The 23340-nt window shown below is 41.1% G+C and overlaps 1 protein-coding gene across 1 annotated transcript in view; it reads right to left on the minus strand.

Moving 5' to 3' along the window:
• Positions 1-23340, minus strand: part of ZNF438 (zinc finger protein 438) — a 136451-nt gene that overhangs the window by 55344 nt on the left and 57767 nt on the right. Inside the window, exon 3 of the mRNA XM_040988071.1 lies at positions 18381-18461. The gene's annotated coding sequence lies outside the window, so the exon portion shown is untranslated. The remainder of the gene's footprint in view (positions 1-18380; positions 18462-23340) is intronic.

Below are 23340 nucleotides of genomic sequence, written 5' to 3' on the forward strand. Positions count from 1 at the left end.
TTCTAATTTCAACCCTTTTCCGCATGCCTTCTCCTCAACCACTTGCGTGTTACCATAGCTATCCCCAATTCACGTGCTTTTTCACAGGTCTTTGGGATCATACTTGAAGTACCCTTAGGTTACATTGGTTTTGCCATCCAACATTCTGTCCATGAAAGTTAACTATGATGATACTGGGTCCTTGATGATATTTGAGTTGGTTTCAGTTTTATGAAAAGTTCATACACACAGTAGGCACTGATCATAAACATTTTTTCTGTGTGAACTTGTTCTTCATTTTTCTTGGGTAACTACCAAGGAACCACCGGGGCATGAGGTTAAGCATATGTTTAACATTGGGAGAAATTTCCAGACTCTTTTCTAGAGACTGAACCATTTAATTTCCCTACACAATGTCCAAGAAGACAAGTTGCTCATGGTCCTCGATATCTAACTATTTAGTTCCAGCCACATGGGGGTATTACCTTATCTTACAACTTGCATTTACTTGGTAATTAATGATGCTGAGTACTTGCTTACTAACTATCTGGGTACCTTCTCTCATATGGTTTTGGTATTACATAACAATTTTTTGAATCACTTGTTCTCCTCCTTCCTTTTCTTGCTTCTGATTGATCATTTTCCCCTTTAAAGCTGGTTATATTATTTACCTATATGATCTATTTTTGTGAATATTTTTTCCCACTGTATGGATTGTTTTTTGTCCTTTTTGGTGTCTTCCAATGAACACAATTTTTATTTTGCTAAAAACTAATTTATAAATTTTTTTCTTCTTACGGTGATTTCTTTTTGCATCTTAAGAAATCTCTGCCTCCTCCCAGGTTATGAAGATATTCTTTGATGCTTTCTTCTAAAATCTGTGTGGTTTTATATTTTACATTTTGTAATGATTCATATTTCAAAATGATTTCTATGTATGGTGAAGATAGAAACTGTTAATTTTTTCTCCATATGGCTATGCAGGTGTTTCAAGGTAAGTTATCAAAAAAAAAAAAAAAACCCTTCTTTTATTGCTTTTCCTTCCAGGACTGGGTTTCTTTGGATCTTTGTTGGGAATCAGCTGTAGGTGAGGGTCTATCCAAAGCTCTCTATGCAGAACTGATGATCTATTTGTTGATCCCTATGGCTGTACCACACTGTCCTGGTGAGTCTAACTTTGTAGTCACAGCCCAAAGACAATCCCAACTTGGTTTCTAACTTTGTTTCTAAGGTCGTACTCTTAATCTTCTACATTTCTGTATAGCTTTAAGTATTGGCCAATTTTTCCAAAACAAAACTAAAAACTCAAGCCCAAGGGATTATGTTGAAACCACTGATGACTTGAAGGAGAAGTGCCACCCACTGGAGTCTTCCCAATCCAGGAACATAGCACCTCTCCCCACATATTCAGGTCTTACTTTAATAGCTTTAACATATGCTTGCTTTTACTGTGGAGATATGCCATACCTTTTGCTAAATTTATTCCAAAATTTTCTAACAGGGTGCCAGTTTATTACTGATGGGAACAGCTTTGAAATATCTGTCTCTAAGGGTGACTCCAGCAGAACCCCTCTCTCTGTTTGGTTTATGTATAATATATAATATGTAATCTTTATGACAAGACAAGAATTTCCAAAAAACATAAAAAGGGACAAGGACTAGACAACTTGGCAGTAAAATAAAGGAATGGACAGAGCATGTGTGCTGGGATTGAGATCAGGAAGTATCTCATAGGATGTGGCAAGATGAGAGTTAGACAATCATCACTCCAGCCTGCGGTTGCACAGAGTCCCTTTAGGAAAAGGGCTGTAACTGTTCCAAAGTCAACTCTACTGGCTTCTGGCCAACACAGTCATGATGCTGTGTTCAACGAAGAGAAGGGTAGCAAACACGGGTGTCTGACTTCTCAGCAGACAGTCATACCTGCCTGTTCACCGAGAGCCAAGAGCTCTACTCTGCCGGGGCAGTGCAGGAGAGTCACCTCACCCACTGTAATGCTATTCCTGTTCTTCGTTCTCTGATTCTTCCTGGCACCCCCAACTGGATTTGCTCATCACTATTATCTGGTTCCTCTGACTCTTACTTTATGATGATATGAAAGTTGGATGGATTAAATTTCTCATTATTATCTTTTTTTCTAAAAGGTAGTCCCTTTAACCTTGGCTTCTATTTGCCCCTTTTGGAATCTTTTGCCCCCAGCTTGCCTCTGTTTGTCTTTTGTTTGTATGCTTTGCTGTCAACTGTCTTCCTATACTCTTTTTAGTCACAATTCTCCTCCTGTTCAAGCCTTTCTTTTGTTTTACTCAGCTGGTCACCCCCACCACCCTCTTCCTATGTACCCTGTATGGTGCATTTCAACACTGATGGTCATTGCTAATTCCAATTCCTTTTCAACGCCGATTTCTTAACCTTTCTCATCATTTCCTCGCTTCTGTGGTTTTGGTCCCTTTTTGGGAGTAAACAATTCTTTGTTTTATAATCCATTCCCTTGAAGGAAATCCATCTTCTGCTATCATCACACAAAAAAAAAAAAGAGAGAGAGAGAGAGAGGGGGAAAAAAAGGCTGAAAGGAATAATTCTGCAATTCTTCAAAGTTTAAAATGGGATACATATATTTGAAAGGCCAAACATACAAATCTGTAAGTTACCTTATCCTTTTTTTTAAGATCTATTTTTTTATTGCAAAGTCAGATATACAGAGAGGAGAAGAGATAGAGGAAGATCTTCTGGCCAGAGCTGCGTCGATCCAAAGCCAGGAGCCCAGAGCATCTTCCAGTTCTCCCATGTGAGTGCAGAGTTCCAAGGCTTTGGGCTGTCCTCAACTGCTTTCCCAGGCTACAAGCAGGGTGCTGGATGGGAAGTGGGCTGCTGGGGTTAAAACTGATGCCCATAAGGGATCCTGGCGCATGTGAGGCAAGGACTTTAGTCACTAGGCTATACAGCACTGGACCCTCCCTCGTCTTTTCTTAAAAATCATTTAGGATGTTCCATTTTCTAGCACTGAATCAAGTTCAAAAGCAACGTAATTTTCCCTGTTAACATGTCTCACTGATTTGCATGTCTCTCCAGAGGGATTTTCCTTATCCCTGAGGTCCAGCAACTTCTCTAGGCCTGAGCACACAGCATGCCGTTTCACTACACAGATTTGAGTCAGACTTTATTTCCCTGGCTCAAGTTTTTGTTAGAATGCAATTTCTGCAACTTCTTGAACCAAAACACAACAGTGAAGCCCTATTCTTTCCCTGTCTCATAGACACTTTATTTAAAAAAACGTAGCATTTGGGCCCATATTATATTAAGCTGGGTTATCATCAGTAAGATATCAATGGGTTGACGTGTGACTTGACCTCTTCCAGCTCTTTATTACCTACACGCAAGACAGCCTGGTGAACACAAAGCAAAGAAACGCTGAGGGCTACAGTGTCTATTGTATCCAGGCACACAAGTGGCAATCCTCAGCGCCTTATCTGTTGGAACTGGGGTACACCATATGCATTTTGGTAGGGGACATAAGTTTACATTGAATCTAGAAGTCAAGTTGGCTTGAACTGACAGATGCATAATGTCAATTAGTTTGAAAACAAAGACTGACTTTGTCAATTAGATTACATGGTGACCAGTTTCCCTACGTAGAACTATCTTTATAGATGCTAGGTTTTCATAAAACATACTTAAAACAGATGTTAAGAAATGATTCCTCTAAAAATTGCACATCGGTAAATATGTATTAAAATGAGTAGCGTTTCTAACAACTAAATATGTTGTATCAAGTAGGGTACTCCTTAGTAAGAGAATTAACAAGTCTAATAGTCATTTGATCAATCTTAATTAAACCTCTTTGATAAACTTTCCCCAAGTTAGAAAGTGATAGCAAATTCTTTTCAAAACAACTGATTTCCAACGGTCTGTTCTTTGCAGAGGATGGAATAATTGAGTTTTCAGTAGAGAGCTAATTAAAATAATTTAATTTATGGATCACTGTATGATTTCTGGTATGTAACTCAGCAGATGAGAAATATTAATAATGGGGCACTTTGTGAAGTGTTGTTAACACTGGTGCTTTGAACTCGAGTGCTTCATCACCCTTTAAATGCATATCTGACTTGGCTCTTCTCTCGCTGCTGAGCTCTAGCATTTCTTCTGCATAATCTTTTTCTTTTGTGCTTCTTCTGATTGTATTTTAACTCTCTTGGGACTTTTGTTTTCTTTTTCAGTTGTGTCCTAAGTTATGCCTCTAAAGTTTGTACATTTCAGCTTTGCAATTAAATATCGTAATGATTAATTTATGACATTGTGTTTATGGTGCCAGTATGAACTCAACTTGGTTTTCTTCCATATTGTGCTGCCCCTGTACCATCTGTTTCCCAAGCGTTCTACAATACCAGCTCTGCCATAAATCACACCTGTAGATGTACATGCATGCTTCTGAATTCTCCGTGCCTTCATCCAATGTCCTTATCCTCTGCACACGGATATCTGTAATCTTTGGACTGGTCTTCCATATAAATCCATAAATCACAATATCAAATATGACTAAAATAATACTATAAAATAATAGAAATGATAAAACCCTCAAGATCTATTAGGGAAGTGAAATGTGTATTTGAGACAACTAACATCTCTGCCATGTTAAGTCTTCAACTCATTACGGTGGGGTTTCTTTACATTCAATTTGATTAATGCCTGTTTTGTGAAAACATTTATTCATTTGAAGGGCATATATACACACAGAGTGAGGATGAAGAAAAAAGAGAGAGAAAAGATCTTCCAATCTCTGGTTCACTTCCCAGTTGGACACAATGGCTGGAGCTTAGCCAGGCCAAATCCACGAGCCAGGAGCTTCTTTTAGGTCTCCCACATTGGTCAGAGACTGAAATACTTGAGTCATTTTCTGTTGCCTTCCCAGGCCATTACTAGGGAGCTGGATCAGAAGTGAGGCAGCTGGAACTCTAAGCATCACCCATATGGGATGACAGCTTGTAACAGCTCTACTCACTGCTGCCACGGTGTGAACCCATATATAATGTCTTATGATAAAACTTATTGTTTATTGTTTATACCCACAATGTCATGATAAACTTAAATAGAATGATGGACTTGTGATCACTGCCGAAGGACTATGATATTGTTATAAAACAGGGGAGTGACGGGAGAGGGGAAATCCCTGAGCATAAGAGATTACATCATGAAAAGTAATAATAATAATAACAAAAGAAAAGAATTTTCATGGTAAGAATCTTAAACATTCATTACTAGATTTATTTAAAAGTTATTTGTGCTGTATTGCTATGCAAATTGTATCCTTTAAAATATTTTCTCTTTTTTGCCAAATATTGACTTATTCTATAACATTTGCATAACAAAAACTATCACTGAAAATAGCCATCATGCAGTCACTGATAAGCTAATTATTAGTTGAACATGAGAAAGGTGAATTTACAATCTAAAATCTAAATATTAATTCCAAAAAAGCTCATTAAAAAACTAACATGATGAGCTTGTGTATAAGTGTCTGTAGTTTCATGTTGTTAGAAAGTGTGTCAAACGTGTTGCTGGAAGACACTGTTTCAAAAGGTGCTGGGGTGATGGCAGATCATCAACAGAAACAACAAAATCCTTTTATGCAATGAGAAAGCTAAGATGATATTCAGACGTACTTGATTCGATTTTTAATTTTCATGCAAATCAGATCAAAATGCATTAATAATCCATGAGACACCTGTTTTGTAAGATACAGAAGTATTCAGATTTAAGTTGGTCATGCTGAATGATGAACTCTCTGGGCAGCCTGACAATTGAAGGCTGGTGCTGGTCAGTGTGCTGTGCTGTGTGGGCTGGTGGTGGTGGGTGTGCTGTGCTGTGTGGGCTGGTGCTGGTCAGTGTTCTGTGCTGTGTGGGCTGGTGGTGGTCAGTGTGCTGTGCTGTGTGGGCTGGTGCTGGTCAGTGTGCCATGTGGGCTGGTGCTGGTCAGTGTGCCCTGCCAGCCCGGGCAGGGACAGCTGGCTCTGGACACTCACTTTCTGAACACACTGCACGTGAGAACTGTAAACTCTAAGTGCAGTGCTTTTGGAAACGCTCCCCTTTCCTGTTGTACACAGTTCACAGTTTTACTTTTCAAGGTTTCAGTAGCCAGCAGTCAACAATGGTCTCAAAACAGTACACAGAAAATTCCAGAAATAAAACTTTCCCAGGTTCTAAACTGTGAGCCATTGTGAGTGATGAAATCTTACACCACCAATCTATAGCCACCCACAGTGGTCAGTCACCCTCCTTTCCAGTCCACTTGCATTGTCCACACTACCCACCCATAAGTCACTTAGTAGCCCCCAGAGTCACTGGATCAACTGTTGGGGTATGAACGTGCTTGTGTCAGGCAACCCCTTATACTTCACAATGTCCCAAAGCATAAAAGGAGGGAGGAGAAAGAAGATAGGAAGGATGGAAGGAAGAAAGGAGAGCATGATATTCTTGGAATTGTACTTTGGAACTATATGGACCACATTATTCTTCTATTAATATAATTTTAAGTTGAAAAGTGATGAGAATTGTGTTGTAATAATTATGCATTTGTTATGACTCCAAGGATCTAATGCAATATTAATTAGTTCCTTAAAAACAATAAAACGGGGATCAATGTTTGGCAACTATGAAACGCCCAAGAGAAGTTGGGAAGTGCTTCCTTTCAAGTGAAAAGGAGGAAACATTTAACTTCATAAGAAAAGAAAATACTTTTATGCTGAGATTGCTAAGATCTACACTAAGAATCTTCAATGTGTGAAACGGTGGAAAAGGAAAAGAAATTCACTCCAGTCTGGCTGTCACACCTCAAATCACTGAAGTTACAGTTACAATGTGTAATACTGGCTTAGTTAAGATGAAAAAGGAATTAAATTTCTGAGTGGAGGACATGAGCACAAGCCATGTTCCAGCTGGCAGTGATGTGTTGCTGCTGGCACTGAGATTATGTCAAATGGAGCAAGAGATCTCTGCAGAAGTGACACTAATCCACTTAATTCAAGAGTGGGATGGTTACACCTAACCAAGAGCAGATTGGGACTAAAAAATAGAACATATATTCACTGGAGAGGCTATCTCTGACTGGAAGAGCACCTGCCACCTGTCTTGAGACATAGTCCTAAGAAGAGTGGGCTATTGAAGCAATGTTACTCCAGAGAAATCTTTCTGCCTTTACCAAGTGACCAAGGTTAAGGTTACCTGTAGTTAAGTCATGATGATGTCACTCACCCCGATAAGGTGGGATAAAATCATGAGAAAACATCCTATCCGTTCTACCAAAGACCTTACTCCTATCCATGGAAAGTGATCAAGTTCATGAAAGACCAGAGAAGACCAAGAGACTAGCTCAGACCAGAGTCAACTGAAGAGACCTGGTTATCAAATGTGGAGAGAGATCCTGATATTGGACCCATCAGGAGAAAAACCGGAACAATCAGAACATAGGCTGTCGTTTTGTTAACATTACTCTCACACGTGAATTCCATACTTCAGAAAAATTAGGCAGGATTATGTGGCATGTTAATTATTTGTAAAAAAAAAAAACTTTCTTTAAAATTACATTCTCTGTTCTGCTGTTGCTGGTGTAAAAAAGTTTGCAATGAGCTTTCCTATGTTCATTTCACATCCAGAAACCTTGCTAAAAACTCTCCAAGAATTTGGTTGTACAGTTCTAGGAGTTTTCCACACAGCCAGTTAAATCATTTGCCAATAATGACAATTTTTTCTTCCTTTCTAGCCCTACACTTTTTTGCTTATGTATTGCCATTCCACCACTGCAGCACTTATTCTACTGGCTAGAATCTCTAGGGCTCAACCCTGAAAAGATCTGATGATGCCTTTTCCTTTGAAGAATTAAATTACACATGTCCCTGTCCAGATGTAGTTTACCTTTTATCAGAAGAATCTAGAGAACATAACCTGCTTTTGCTTTGAATGTTTCTATCATGCAGATCACAATGCCATTTTTTTTCCCAACTTCAGATTCTGAAGTGTTCAACTCAGAAAATATAAAAGAATGTTTGATCTAAAGAAGAAAGATGCAATGTGAAGAAAGGAGTATGATATATTTGTTATTGAAACATAATAAAAGCTGTGACTTTCTGCATCTAAATGCTGTTCTCCCTGGTTGAGGGAAGCAGTAGCCTGGAAAAGGCCAGACGTCATACTTCCGAGCTTTTCTGCCTTGGACCAGCTAGGGCCTTGTGAGTCACTCTCTCCCAAAAGTGCATCTGTGGAAGTAACTGACAAGGCTGTTTTTGTTTGATTTGTTTTCAGCAGCAGGTGAGGGGTACTCACATTCTTACCCCTGGCACAGCATGGTGGACTTGGACTGGAAGCTCAGGGTGTGGATAGTCACTTGTTGTTCATGAATGCTTTCAACACACTGCTGCATTGGCCTAGGGTAACAGGGAGTAAGCTGTTGTTCATTTTGTGGGCCATTGATGACAAACAGTTGCCACTCACCGAATAACACAAAAATTGCTATCTCAAAGACAAGTACTGACCCAGGGGGAAAAAAAAAAGAAAAGGAAGGAAAAGAAAATCTAAAATATGTAAGAGCAACCAAGCAACAGGAGGCAAGAGACTACGTAAAAGATGGAAAGGTAGCTGTGTCATGGGGTCACAAAACACTTCATAAAAATATGGTTTGCCAAAACTTGTCCCTGGTGATAGATGTGAGAGGGGGTTTGCTGCCTCTGGAGCTCAGAAAGGGGCACCTGCATCAAGCAAAGAAACTGTTCTGCATCTCATTTTCAGCAGCATTCATGTGGTTGTGTACAACTGTCAAAACACATGCAACTCAATGCTAAGAGCTGTGTGCTGACTGCACATCTGTTTCTCATGTTTTCAAATGAAAGGTCCATGGGGAAGGAGAAGTATTGGAGTATTAGAATATTAGAGTAATGAGACATTTGTCAAAGATTTAGAAGAAAGACTGTCAACAGCCATGAAACTGAAAGGTTTGAAAATGGAGGTAGAGGCAAGAGGGGCTCTAGAAGTCTGGGGCACGGGGAAACCGGAGCTGGTGCCTCTGGGTTTAGTCCAGTTAGAGAGAAGATTGGGAGCAAAAGGCTTTTTGCCCAAAAGCGGCTCTGTCTATCTTGGGTACCAGAGGGATTTGCCTTGCTGTACATCAGGTGGTCTCATCCAGGTGGCCCTCCAAGAGCTCCCAGTACACCGAGAGAGGGAAATAGAGGTAAGGAAGCAAAGAAATAAAGCAGGCCTGGTGTTCTTCTAATGTGCTTATGAGCTAGAATAACAACACAATGGTCCAGATGGGAGTTCTTCATGGAAAAGAATAGCACTACTCAATAAGCCAAGAAAAAGGGTATAAACCAAGATGGCCTTTGTGAATGTAGCACATGCAGTCATTCTATTACTAGCATACAAAATTAACTAAAATTAACTAAAAGAAGACATCAAAAGTCAACTAAGTTTTGGTGGACAATAGCATTGCTCTAAACCTACAAGCACTAGGCTTATCTGACTTTAAAACAATATTCAAGTCTCCCAAACCACATGGGCAGGGAGAAGGAAACAGTCTGCAAAACCTCCCACAGAGATGGTGTATTCCCCAATGTCCAGACAGGTGCAACCTTGGAAAGAAATGGGCAAAGAAGAATCTTCTGGAAGCCAGGGTCAGCTCCTCTTAGAGAATGAGATCAGAGTCTGATCAAGGGACACTTTCCACCCTAGCTGAGGATACTCTGCAGTGCCTCCCGTCAGCCAAGTTTCTCCTGTCACTTGTCAGGATTCCAAACCCGAGATGTCTCCTCGGCTCTAGGGGATGAAGCATACCTTGCAATTTGCTAATTGGGCCCCATGCAATAAATCCCAGATGAGGCCTGGCATGTGGAACGATGGTGGCAGGAATAAACCTCAGGAGTCTTTGGCAAAGATTGCTGTGCTGAGGGCCTGGAGGTCCCTGCCTCTCAGCCAGCCTTTGCTATACGAACCTTGTGGCCGGAGATCAATCATGAGTCGGTGCACAGTCATTTGCAAAATGAGCAGGAGGGCACATTCCAGGTCTGTAATTCTAGTTACAAGTCCTGCTGTCTCTGAGCCAAAGGAAGGCTGCCACACTAAGTCTGCACAGACCCTCACTGCCTGGAGATGCTGCCAAGGGCTGGTCTGTCTGCTTTTTATACCTTGAGCATCTTTACCCAATATTTATAGTGGGAAGGAAAATGTGGTTGTTTTTGCTTTCATTTTTAAATTTCTCTATATTATTTTGGCTTCACTACAGCACAGTAAGGAATAAAATAACACGTTCTTTTTGGGGAAAGATACTTGCCTTTCATTTTATTTAGAAACTAACCCCACCCCCCAAAAGGGAAGGAAGTAGTCCATACTACAGAATTTTACTGCTTTTAGCACTTTTATGGGGCAAGATTCCGAATGCTTGAAGAACCATGATGTAATATGGAGATTCTAATGTACAGATCTCATCAAAATATATTTTCTGACAATCAAGTAACAGTAATATTTCTCCAATTCTAAAAAAGCATTTTTAACTCAGGGCAATTTTAAGATCAATCTGTATGGTTCAGCCTCCTCTGAAAACAGCATCCCAGAAAGACCTTGTCTTCCTCACTGCTGAAAGAGGCACTGAAACGAGCCTTCTACACGAACAGCCTGTTCTCCACAGTGATGCAACTTCATATGCACATAAAACATTCAGAGACTGCGTTGCAAACTCCATCCCTTCAGATTATTGCAAATTGGGCCCAAATTGTGCTGTAGATGCTGCTAGGGCACTGTGGTGTTTGTGCTTGTGTGCGATGCTGGAAAATCTATCTGTTCCTGCTCTGAGGACTCTGCGTGCCGCTGGCTCTTCCCCCTGACTCTGAGGGCAGGGCAGGCTTGCACTCAACCTTCGCCTTTCCCGGCCCCTGGATCCTTATCTGGACTCTCTCACAGCAGTTTCATCTTCTCTTACTTTCACAGGTCTGGGAGAGGCCAGAACCTGACCTGTGTGTTAGCCCCCGGACTCATGCCCTCTCGTAGTCTCTGACATCATCATCCACTTCCCCAGCAGGTGTTCTGGTGCTCACCTGCCTCTGGTCTCGGTCACAGCATCACATGTCTTTTTTGTAGAATTTATAGATAGGCTCTCTCATTCACCTTGTGGTGCATGAAGAACTAGAATTTATTTCTCTTTCCACTGATCTTTTTCTTTTCACTCTTTTTTTTTTTACAGGGAAAATAATAAAATACTTCTTCACTTGCCATCTTCAAACAGAAACAGCATTCTGAGTTGTCTCACACACCACGGTTAGTGACTGCGGCTTGTAATGGTGTTGCTGGGATGAGCACAGCTTCCTGTCCCCCTACTTCCTCTCTCACACACTGTGAGCCCAGTGGGGCTCCTGGACACTGGGAAGTGCTGGGTAAACACGCAGCACTGGGCAGTGAGCCCAGCTTCCTGGGCCAAGACAAGTGTACAAGGAGCCATACAAGGGAGTCAAACAGACTCCATCCAAGTCTTCTCTGAGGCTGACCTCTGGACATCTGGACTGAGGAGGCCTCTTTCTCTTGTTCAGTTGAGAATAACAAGGCAGAACGGCTGCTAGTGGAGGTCCCACTGCCCACCTATTGGTCTGAAGACTAATAAACCTGCAGAGCTGAAAGAGACCCAGATGGGCTCACCTGAGTTTCTGCTTGTGGCTGTCCCAGAAGTCAGTCGCACCTCTGGAAAACATCGTTTCACACACCATGGAGACCATCTCTATTCTCAGAAGTTCATGTGAGCCAGCTTTTCTTTTCCTTGCAATTGAAAGAATCCTGGTGATTTCATCACTGCATCTCTGTGTTCCAGTTCTTAAGAATTAAACTATAAAGCAGCACTTCTTTGCCAAAAATGAACTCATTTAAAAGAGCAAGCAAGCTAAATGTTTCTGATATCATTATATCAAAATTTATATTGAAAAACAAATCAGTAAAACTTATGGTCTCGTTCATTTTCTCCATTTTATTTATTTATTTTTCTCTCCTAGGGATAGTTCTGTGGCAGCCCGGACAAAACAAAATGACAACAATAAGGCTACGTCTTCTGAAACATTTCTGGAACATACCCATAATCTGACCTTTGCCCTAACCTTGAGTTCTTAGAAGGTTCCAAAAGGGAAGTGAGAGGACTTATCTCAAAGGAATATCTCATTTTGGGATGAGATTTTGCTTTGATTTCTGTACACGGAAGAACCTGTTTACTTGGTTCTGCTGTTCTTACCAGGCGGGATGTGGCTCTTCTTGATTGGATCATATGTAAAACTGATCTTCCTTGCAAGAAGAGGAAAGACAGTCATGAGATTAGGGGTCAGGGCAAGGATGCCTGGGGCTTCCAGAAGCAGGGAGGAGGCAGGAAGGAGCCTTCCCTGCTGCCTGTGAGAGAGGACAGCTGTCCGAGCCAGAAGCTGGACTGCAGATTTAAGAATCCATCTCTGTCACTGGAAAACACAGAGTCTGGGATCTTGGCTATGAAAGTTCTGCAAAACAAACATTCCTCACTTCTACTGAAACACAGGATTCTATGGACCCATTACTTCCAGGTGTAACTCGGACAGTGAAGGTAACACTGAACTTTCCTCTTAATTCTGCTTAAGAGAAAGAGCAGCCAGGATGCAGCTCTGAAAATGCAAAAACAAAGCCTCACATGCAACAGAGGTAGCTTCTGCTCTGCTCCAGTAGGTCACAGCACACCAGAGGGCAGGTTTGAACTTGCCAGACCTTCTGGTGTTCACGCAAATCCAGAAGTCTGGATCTGTGCAGATAATTGCTTACCTATATATTAAATCACTTACTAATCAAAACAATCGGGTGTCAACAAATTGGTGTTCTGAAAAGAAGCCAAACAGAAAAGAGTACACGCCAAGCAAAACACATTTAGGGAGCAAGTTTGGCCAAAGGGACTTTTTGTGATCTCTTCGCATTGGTTTTCTAGCTCTGCTTCCCCTTGTACTTCACTTGACTGAGGCCCTAACTAGGAAGCAGGTGCGACCATGGCACTAGGAGTCATTCTAGTTCAGCACTCAAGGACTAGGAAACCCTCTTTGTATGAAGTGTGGCAGAGGTGGAAGGGTCACACCCACCAGAGGGATCTGAGATCCATAGTGTCCACTGTTTTGGGTCTATAGCTAAAGTTCAGTACTGCTGTTTTAGGTCTGGTGGTTGATGCCAAGCCTAGAAGAGGCATGCAGCGTCGCATGGTAAAGATTTAGTGTGAATTACAAGCTTCGTGCTTCTCAGACTCACTGCCGCCTCACTCTTGGAACTGATCTCAAAAATTCACTCTTTCCCACTCCAACTTGCCTCTTAATGAAAGAAAACTTAGTAGGTTATAACAGCTCACAGTTGACTCTCAGTATCCATTATTCTGTTACCTATAAGAACCACCCAGAAACCATGAGATGTGCATGAAAAGCAGGCTTATGAAAATAGCCCTACAGAGATGGCTTGTTCTAAAATCCAACAATATAGGAAAACCTGTTCTGAAGCCGTTAACATCACTCCTGTCCAATATGCTGCTGCTCAGCAGTCTTACAGGCAAGGTCTCGCTGGCTGGAAACATTTTTTCCTATATTTTCAGGGATCAGACCTCTTGATTTGGCACAGGAACCCATGGCTGCTTCTGGTAAGTGCCAAGGGGCACCTGACGTGTTGATTGCCAGGTCACTGTGTGCTAGGGTGAGACAGCAAATGCCCAAAGACGTTGTCTGGTACATTGCCATGTTTGGGACTTGCCAAGGTGACTGCTGTTATTTTTGGAGGCTCTGTAGGGAAACGAAGGGAGATGGGATACTACCAGAACTGTCCGAGTCAGCTCATATACTTATTCAGCTTGGTTTTTCTTTGAAATTAAAAAAAAAACATAAACAAACAAACAAAACTCTCACAAAATCTCTACCTATCAAAGTCTTACTGGAATGCGTTATCTTTTTATAGGCATCTCTCTTGTCTTCCTGCTGTCCCTCCCCGGCCAGGACAGATAAGCACACTGGAGCTCAGACGCACTGAACTTGTGTAGGTCCAGAAGTGACAGAGGTGAGGCTTGTACTAGAGTCTCCCCGTAAATGAAAAGTCATGTGGTCATACAACACAGCCACTGTCGACTGCTACTGCAGACTCTACCTCTGGCCTGACCTTGATACAGTTTTTAAAATCCCTCTAAACCCTGATCCCCTCATTTATGACACACACATCAAAGAATGTGGCAACAGACTGGGCACTGGAGGATGATCAGCCTCCTCCTCCTCCTCTTCTCTCCTGCGGGATCTTTCAGGTCTAAGCAAACCAGCCACGTAAACAGCAGTGAAAATGGAAATAGCTAAAAAAATAAGTGCACACACTGCTTCTCAGCCTTTTGACTAAGATCAAGTGTAAAAAAAAAATAACTCCACAGATGTGGAGATTAAGAGAATGCATAAGACAACAACAACAAAAAAATCCATTGTCACAGACCAAGAAAGCCAGAGTAGAAATCATCGTTGTGTTTGTACTATTGTAGAATCACTGAGAAAATACTTGTGTTTTTTTGTTGTTGTTGTTTTGTCTTGTTTTTAAAGTCATGATGTAGAGTGTGCTTTCGAAGGATGCAGGTCACATCTGTACTTCCTGATTTGAACTTGTTCTCTGCTGCCTGATTCGTGTGGCTCAGTGTTGTCTCCAAACAAGACCTCCAAACTCAGCACAGGTGAATGTAACTGTTGCCAGCCACAGGTGTTATCTGGTACTCCTAAGTATGGATACCTCCACAGGTGTCGTGTCCCGCGGGTGGGGATGTGGGATCAGCAGCAAAACAGTCACTAAGGCCTTTGGCCCAGGCAAGGTCACAGAGCCTGGACACTTGGACTCCTTCTTTGAATTTCCCCTCTGCAGGCTAGGCTCTCCTTCTGCAGATGGGGTGGGATACCCTTGGGTGGACGTGAGGAGGGGACGAGCCTGACTGGGAAGACAGGCTATATCCACTGCAGGGAAAGGCAAGGGGAGCTTACAGTGGGGAGGCTCTTGTGAGCCTGCAACCATAAAATGAAATAGATACCAAATACAATGCTAAGAATATGAAAACCCACAGTGTGATTTAGAATGTGACTTCAAGTTTTGGCTTAACTGTTACTAAAGTGCATCTCAATAATGGTGTCATGTCTGTGTGCCTCTGACTGCCGGTGCCATTCTGTAGGATGGGCACTGTGCAGTGGTACATGTGGGCAGTCATTAAATGCCTCAAAAGGTTCTGTTAAAGGTCATGGTCACCAGACACGTAAATTTCACTTAATATTATGAGACAGGAATGTACATGAGTAGACAATGGTCTCCCTGCACCGAATGCAAACGGGCTGAAATGACTGTAAGTTGCTGGCTTAGGAGCAAAGAGATCCAATTCATGAGAGTGAAGCTGAAGACTCAGATCATAAAACAAACCATGCTGAAGCCCAGGAGGACATCATCTTCTCCAACACTTGTGAGAATGCTCAATCTTCCATTCATGCACAGTGCAGGAAATATTTGTCTTGGCAAGTAGCAATTCAATCAGGTCACTCCTCTCAGAAACCCCTGTGGGCTTTTCACTGTGTGAGAGAGAGGGCTTCACCTCTTCAGGGGGTCACCCTTGGCTCTCCAAAATGTGATCCAACTGTCTCATTCCTCTGAGGATCAGAATCACTAGGGAACCTTTAAGAAAGAAACAGTCCTGTGCTTCTCAACCCAGAAATTTTATTTTGCCATCCTTGGCTGTCATTGCAGGGCATATGCAGCTCTAAACGTATGTGGATAATCCTCAGGTACTCCCAAGGCTGAAGCCCTGATATTTCTCATTCTACCATTTAACCCAACATGAACTGACCCTCCTGCTCCAGCCAGTGCTGCTTGCTTGTCATGTCTCTAGCACCTTTCCCAGTCCTATGAAACCTCACCAACTGTCCTGGCAACTATGGCCATTCATATGGTCTGACCATTCTGATAATGTGAAGTTTATTTATTCCTTTCTTGGCAATGAATAACCCTGTGTTCACTTGGAGGATTTCCTTGGCATTTCATTCCCTTTCAGACTCCCAAGGGAAGGCAAACTTCCTGTCACATCTTTAGTCCTACTCCCTCATCCCAGGCAATGACAACAGTCTTAAGCAAAAAGCAGACAGTCACAGACGTTTGGTATTCGTGATGACTGGGGAAATCAAATTCTCTGAAATGTATGAACTTTTTCTTTTCTTTTTCTTTCTCTCTAACAGCTTGACAACCTAATCTCTCAGCTTCCAGGATTGTATACGCAAATGCTGACATGTTTTTCTTGGGAAGCATCATTATGCTGTGCGGAAAAGATAATCAGCAGTTCACGAAAACTGATGTGTTGTCAAATAGGGGGCGGTTCCGACCAATGTTTCCTTCCCTATAGACAGATGTATTTTCCATGTTTCCATATTCAATTCCCCTATGTGTGCAGAAGAGTGTCTCATGTGATGATAGCTGACTTACAAGAGGCCCACTCATGTGAAAGAACAGTGTGGGTGCCCTGTTTATAATCCTAATCCACTGTGGCAGGCACCAGAACAGCGAGGACCCCTTTGCTCTTAATTTAGATGACCTGGGAGCGCCAGTCACCTGCAGGAAGTATCTGCTATGCATGTACTGAAAACCAAAATGCTACTCTCCTGCAGGGAGACCATCCAACACACTGAGCCACGACGAGAGCCCAGAGAAGGTGCTCATATCACTCTCCTTGTCCAGAAATTAGCCTGTCTTGCTGCTAAAGCATGGGAGAAGCACTGCCATATACAGGGCTATTATGTCTTACAAAAATAGTGTTGTATGTGGTGGCTGCCTATAAGTTAAACAGTCTTAGAAGGGGCTGGCTGAGATCCTAACCACTATTTATAACACAGTTTTGGTGGGGGAAATGCTCTCTGCATTCCAAACAACAGACATGAGCTTTTGGAATACAGTTTATTCCTAGGTCGGGATAAGACTTTATCTTGTCTGCCGCATTATGGTCAGTATTTTCCGAAGATATGATGGCAGCCAAGCGTGCCTAACAGAAATGAACAGTTGCCAGGAATATGGAGTGTATACATAAGGATGAAAGACCGAGGGAGTGATGGCAGAAGCAGCCAAGAACACTAGAGATTTGTTCAAGAAATATTTACTATGCACGATGAAAGGCTAGGCTAAATGTTGTGGGAGACAAAAATTAGACACGGTGTTTGGTTTTATAGTCCTTGCAACCCAGGATGAGGAGATAAGACTGATGTAAGCATACACCATAAAGTAGCATGGCAAAATGTGCTGTAAGCATGAGTAAACATAGCATTCGGAAAAGCCAGCAAGAGTGAGAAAGAGCCAGGACACCTGGTGGAGCAAGCAGCAAGAGTCTCCAGCAAAGGCATGCATAGTGCTTCTACACCTGGAACAACCAACTGTGTGTGTGTGTGTGTGTGTGTGTGTGTGCACGCATGTGGGCAGGGGCACACACAGGCAGGTGCAGGAAGTTCAGCAGGCTCAAGCAGGTAGAGGCGGGGCAGGAGGCTTTGAATACCAGGATAAGGAATGGCAGGTTTTTAAACCATGTTCTGTGAGAAGATTTATCCGAAGAACAGAAAAGGGAAGACAAAAATAAACATAGAAATACCATTAGGAGATGATCATGAGGTGAGGTTAGTTAGGATGATCTTGCAGGGCCTGGCATTGCAGCAGTGAGTTGAGCAGCCACCTGCAGTGCTGGCATCCTGTGTGAGTACTCATTTGAGTCTCGCTGCACCAGCTGCAATCCAGTTCCCTGATACTGAGCCTGGGAAAGCAACAGAAGATGACCCAAGTGACTGGATTCCTTCCACCTACATGAGAAAACAGGATGGAGCTCTAGGCTCCTTGCTCTAACCTAGCCATTTAGGGAGTAAACCAGTAGATCTCTCTCTCTCCCCTTACTCTCCATAATTTTGCAAATAAAATAAAATAAACCTTTAAAAAGAGATGATCATGCAAAGCTGGATTATGAACAAATAGTTAATAACTAAGTAAGGCTCAAATGATAGTTCATTGACAAAAATACTCCCTTTAATGGCAACACATACATCACTTAGAAAAGCTGAAGACGTTAAAATACAAGATACTGGCCCAATGGAGAAGTCACTTTGAGAGCATCAGATTTGGCACATTGGAATTATGATAACATTCATTTCCAAAATAATACTACAAGTTTAAACACTGTATTTTATGAGCATGTGGAATTTGGTAAGAAATCATGCTTTCACTGCTTTGAATAATTCAGTATCCAAGGTAACTATACTATGTTCTGAGAAGTTTGAGAGTTGAGAGATGATCAGGGTAACGGACTTAATTCTTTGCATTTTAAATCTATCTCGAGCTGGTGCTAAGAGCAATAAAAGCTAACTTACCAGAGGCAATCTGGCTTAGCAGATGTCTTCTAACGTCAAGACTTTAGTGTTGGATGAGCCATGCTGTTCATTCATCTTTATCTGAAAACAAACATAATGAAAATCATGAAACTAAAAGAATTGATAGTTAGCTTGTAGCAGCCCATTAGATGATTGTACCTGGAAGACTATAAAAAGAATTATATGAGTTCCTATAAAATTGACATCAATCAGACTATGTATAATTTAAGAACCTAAAATAAAAATCTCAGGCTGCACTCAAAGGCTTCTAAATCAGGAGATATAATACTTTCCCTTCATATATTTTTACATCCATCTCCTAAAAATTCTGAAAAACATCTTATTAGATATATGAACCTGGTTAGAACAGAATTATTTAAAACTCAGCTGGCATGAGTCAAAGTCAGTGTCATGAGAAGAAAGGATAGATAAAACTGAGTAAGATACAGTTCTCAAAAAAAAAAAATCATCTCACTTCCCTAGAAAACCTATACCAAGGCAGGTCAAAGTGCCCTGAATGATACAAAGTGCCCTGGGAATTGGGAGAGGGTTAACTACCACGGGGAAAAAAATGTAGGAAGGCTATGCGTTATGGATAAACACAGCAGAGAGCTGAGGGCTAAGATTTGGCCTTGAAATCTTCACATTGATCACTAGATTGAGCAACACACAGGGCTTTGCTGTCTAGGAGTCAAGGCTTTTCAATAGAGAACACACTTAGCTGATGTGAGAAGACTCAAAAATCATTGAGACCTGTTATATTACCCCAATAGTCAAAATGGAAAGAAACCACGGCTATGGCAGTAGATGAAAATGATTAAAAAATTGCTGAAGGTTGTTTTTGATGGTGAGACTCCGAATAGCTACCCAATCAGTTATGTGCACTGACAACTACAACAAGCACTAATAGCTACTCAGTTACCAGCAAAGGATGTCACGGCTGGCAACAGATTCATCTGCTGTATGTATCAACCACAACCTGAAGAAACTGACAAATCCAAAGATTTCCTTCATTTCTGATACCATGTTCTAGAACTTACATAGAAAAACTATGGGGGTTGGCTGTCACATAATAGGTTGAGCTGCTACCTTCAATGTGACCATCCTATATGGGTGCCTGTTTGAGTCCTGGTTGCTCTGTTTGCTATCCAGCACTTTGCTAATGTGTCTGGGTAAGCAGTGGAAGATGGCCCAAGTCCTAGCGTCCTTGTACTCAGGGAGACCTGGATGAAGCTCCAGACTCAGCCTCAGCAATAGTGGCCATTTGGGAAGTAAATCAATGGAAGCAAGATTATTCTCTCTCTTTCTCTCTTTCTCTCTCTGTAAGTTTGCCTCAAATAAAGTCTTTAAAAAGAGTCAGGAAAAAGAAACAATAATGCACTCCTTTCCTTTAAGCAGTTTCACCTTCGGAGTATTTGTGTGGTCTCTCTTGCTACAGCAAGTCAATGCAATAGATGACTCTTGTCTACTCTCTTTAAAACTATTTATTTATCTGCTTTATTTGAGCAACAGAGAGAGAGGAAAAGGGAGCTTATCTCCCACCTGCCAGTTCACTTCCAAATGCTTTAACAGATAAGACTAGGCCAAGCTGAAGACAGGGCCTAAAGTACTTGAGCCATTATCTTACTGTCTCCCCTTTCCTGATCTTATTACTGGTTGACTTCCAGGACACCACTCCAACTTCCTCAACAAAGTTTGCATTGGGCTTTAAACCATCATTCTTCCCCCACATTATATGATTATAATCATCTCCAAAGTCATGTTTCTGATAGTCAGAAATGGTAGTGTAAGATTCAGAAGAGAAGGAGTTATCAAAGAAAGGGGGCAATTTTTAAAACTCCATATTTCCTCTCGATATGGTGGCAAAACCAAAACTAAACCAAAACAACAATAACAATAAAAACAAAACAAAACAAAACAAAAAACAAAAAGTTGGCACTGACTATGAAAACCAAATTTAAATTTCTGAATGGAGAGGGAGGAAGAATCACAAGAAAAGATGAGAATTTGCATGAACTCGTTTACAAGAGAGTAGAAGGTGCAGTTGTGGCATGAACGGGAAGGGTCAGTGGTGCATTACCCATGGGTTTCATGTGACCTGGGTAGGCAGGGCTGCTGGGACAAACCAGGTAAGAGAGAAGCTTGATGCAGGTTGGCTTTCTCTGTTTCTCTCTCTTTGACTCACTGGTTTGTAAGATAAGGTGAAAGTCATACAATCACCAGTCTCTTACCCTCTCCTAGAACCTGTTGGCCTAACGCCAGATGCATCTTCAGAAAACTCAACATGGCAAGCTAAGTTACTCCAGCTTCATGCTAAGCTGCTCCTGCATGGGTTCTTTCACCTCCCTTCCCCACAGATGAAACTAACATTCTTTTTCTGATCTTCGTATCAATCTATTTCTCAAAGGGGACTGAAATTGGAAAAAGGAAAAGTGGGTGATTAACTGGCTCCCCCAAACTTCTACTGCAAGAATATATAGTAAATCAAGAGCGAGTGAAAGAATCTGTATAGCAAGCCACAGCCTAGGGATATTCAAGGCTTAATACTGAGATCTAATTTAGTTGGAAAATGCTACTAGAAATGGGGACGATTTATAGCTAAGCAGTCAGTGCTTTTATTCAAGAGATTTGTGGTAAGTTTCATTTTCCGAAACACCTGCTCATTTCATATAAGCTGTAAAATGTATTAACATCTGAGTAAAGCTGTTCATGATATGTTCTTATCCTTTAGCTATTTCCTGGCTCTCTCGTGATGCCTCTTTTTTTATTTTATCATGTGGATTTGAACGTTCTTACTTTCCTTGGTAAGAGTTTGTCAATTTTATTAATATTTTCAAATACAGAACTTTTAGATTTGTCAACTTTATGTTATGTCTATTCTAAAATTCTGTTGCCTTTTCTGAGTTCTAGCTTCTTAAGACACAAAATTACATCACTACTTTTTCATCTTAAATTTTAAACATAAGAATTTAAAGCCATACATTTTTTCCTAATTATTACTATATGCCTCATGAGCTTGATAGAATTCAGAATCTTTTCTAATTTTTACTATATTTCTTTGACTCTGACTCTCTCAAGATTATTACGAAGTAAGTTGTTTATTTTCAAGCAAATTGATGACTTTGTAATTACCTTTACATTATCTGTTTCTAGTTTAATTCTACATGGAACATTTATTTCATGACTTCAGTACTTTGAAGATCATTAAGATTTGCATTTTGTCCTAGAATATGTTCTGTTCTGGTAAAAAAAAAAATCCACGTGTATGGGAAAAATGTGTGTTCCATGTTGTTAGACAATGTTCCATAAACAGCTACAGGTCAATTTTTTTTAAGTCTTTTATCCTATATTATAACCTTGCTGATTTTTAAAAATCTGTTTCTTCCATTAATGACTAAAAAAAGGTTGCTAAATTCACTAGTAAGCTGATTGACTTAAATATTTCTCCTTTTTTTTTTAAAAAAAAAAAGTTATATTGGAAAGGCAGATTTACATAGGAGGATAGACAGAGATGGTCCATCTGCTGGCTTACTCCCCAGATGGTTGCCATGGCCAGAGTTGAACCAAACTGAAGCTGGCAACCAGGAGCTTACCATGTGGGTGCAGGGTTCCAAGGCTTTGTGTCCTCCTCCACTGCTTTCACCAGGCCATAAGCAGAGAGCTGGGTGGGAAGTGGAGCAGCCTGGACACAAATCGGTGCCCAAACAGGATGCCTACACTTGTAGGTATGGGGTTAGCCAGTTCAGTCATTCCCCAACCCCTATTTCCCCTTTTAATTTTTTTTTAAAAAATTTTGAATCTATACTGTTAAGCACATATAACTTCAGAAGTTTCTGTATTCCAACTGGACTGACTCCTTTATCATTATGAAATGCTCCCTTTAGCCTTCCAAATACTTTTTTACTTTAAAGGCTATGAGCATGATATTAACGTAAGAACATCTTTTGCTTAGTTTTGTTTTCTTTTTAAAGATTTATTTTGCTTGCAAGGCAGAATAATAGAGGTGGAGACACACAGTAAGAGAAAAAGAGATCTTCCATCTGCTGGTTCATCCCCAAATATCCATCAAAGCCAGGGTCCAGTCAGATACAACACAGGAGTCTGGGACTTCATCAGAGTCTCCAATGTGGGTGGGAGGAACTCAAGCTCTTGGGCCATCAGCTGTTTTCCCAGCAGCATCACTAGAGAACTAGATGAGAAGTAGGGGGACCAGGACTCAATCCAAGGCTCCTGTCTGGGATGCAGATGGTCCCAACAGCAGCTTAACCTGCTTCACCGTTCCACATGTCCACCACAGTCCTTCTAGTTATCTATTCATTCTACCTCCCTTTTTGATGAATCAGTTCTTTATTGACCCATTTTATTTCCTTTGTTAGCCTTTAGTGTTGTTGAAAATTTTTAGGTTACTTAAAGCTATTACCCAAGAGACTGAAAAATCTGACCTGCTACAGCTGATTTTTACTACTTCTTGCCCAAGCTTAAAATACCTTTTTAACCACTTCTACCCATTTTTACTTTGTTCTACTGCTTATTTTTTTTTTAAAGATTTATTTATTTATTACAAAGTCAGATATACAGAGAGGAGGAGAGACAGAGAGGAAGATCTTCCCCAAGTGAGCACAACGGCCGATGCTATGCCGATCCAAAGCCAGGATCCAGGAACTTCTTACGGGTATGTGTGTGTGTGCATATGTATATATAAAGACATCTATGTATATATGTGTGTGCACATATTTATGTATATTCGTTCATATATACACATGTGTGCATATATACATTTATATGTATATATTCATTTATGTGTGTGTGTGTGTGTATTTGAAAGGCAGAGTTACAGAGATAGAGTGGGGTAGAGACAGAGATGTTCCATCCACTGGTTCCCTCTGCCAATGGCCAACACAACCAGAGCTGGGTATGTCCAAAGCCAAAGCTAGGAACCAGGAACTTCTTTTGGGTTTCC

The sequence above is a fragment of the Ochotona curzoniae genome, unplaced genomic scaffold (assembly GCF_017591425.1).
Source record: "Ochotona curzoniae isolate NIBS_2020 unplaced genomic scaffold, NIBS_Ocur_1.0 contig_4797, whole genome shotgun sequence".
Taxonomy (NCBI): Eukaryota; Metazoa; Chordata; class Mammalia; order Lagomorpha; family Ochotonidae; genus Ochotona; species Ochotona curzoniae.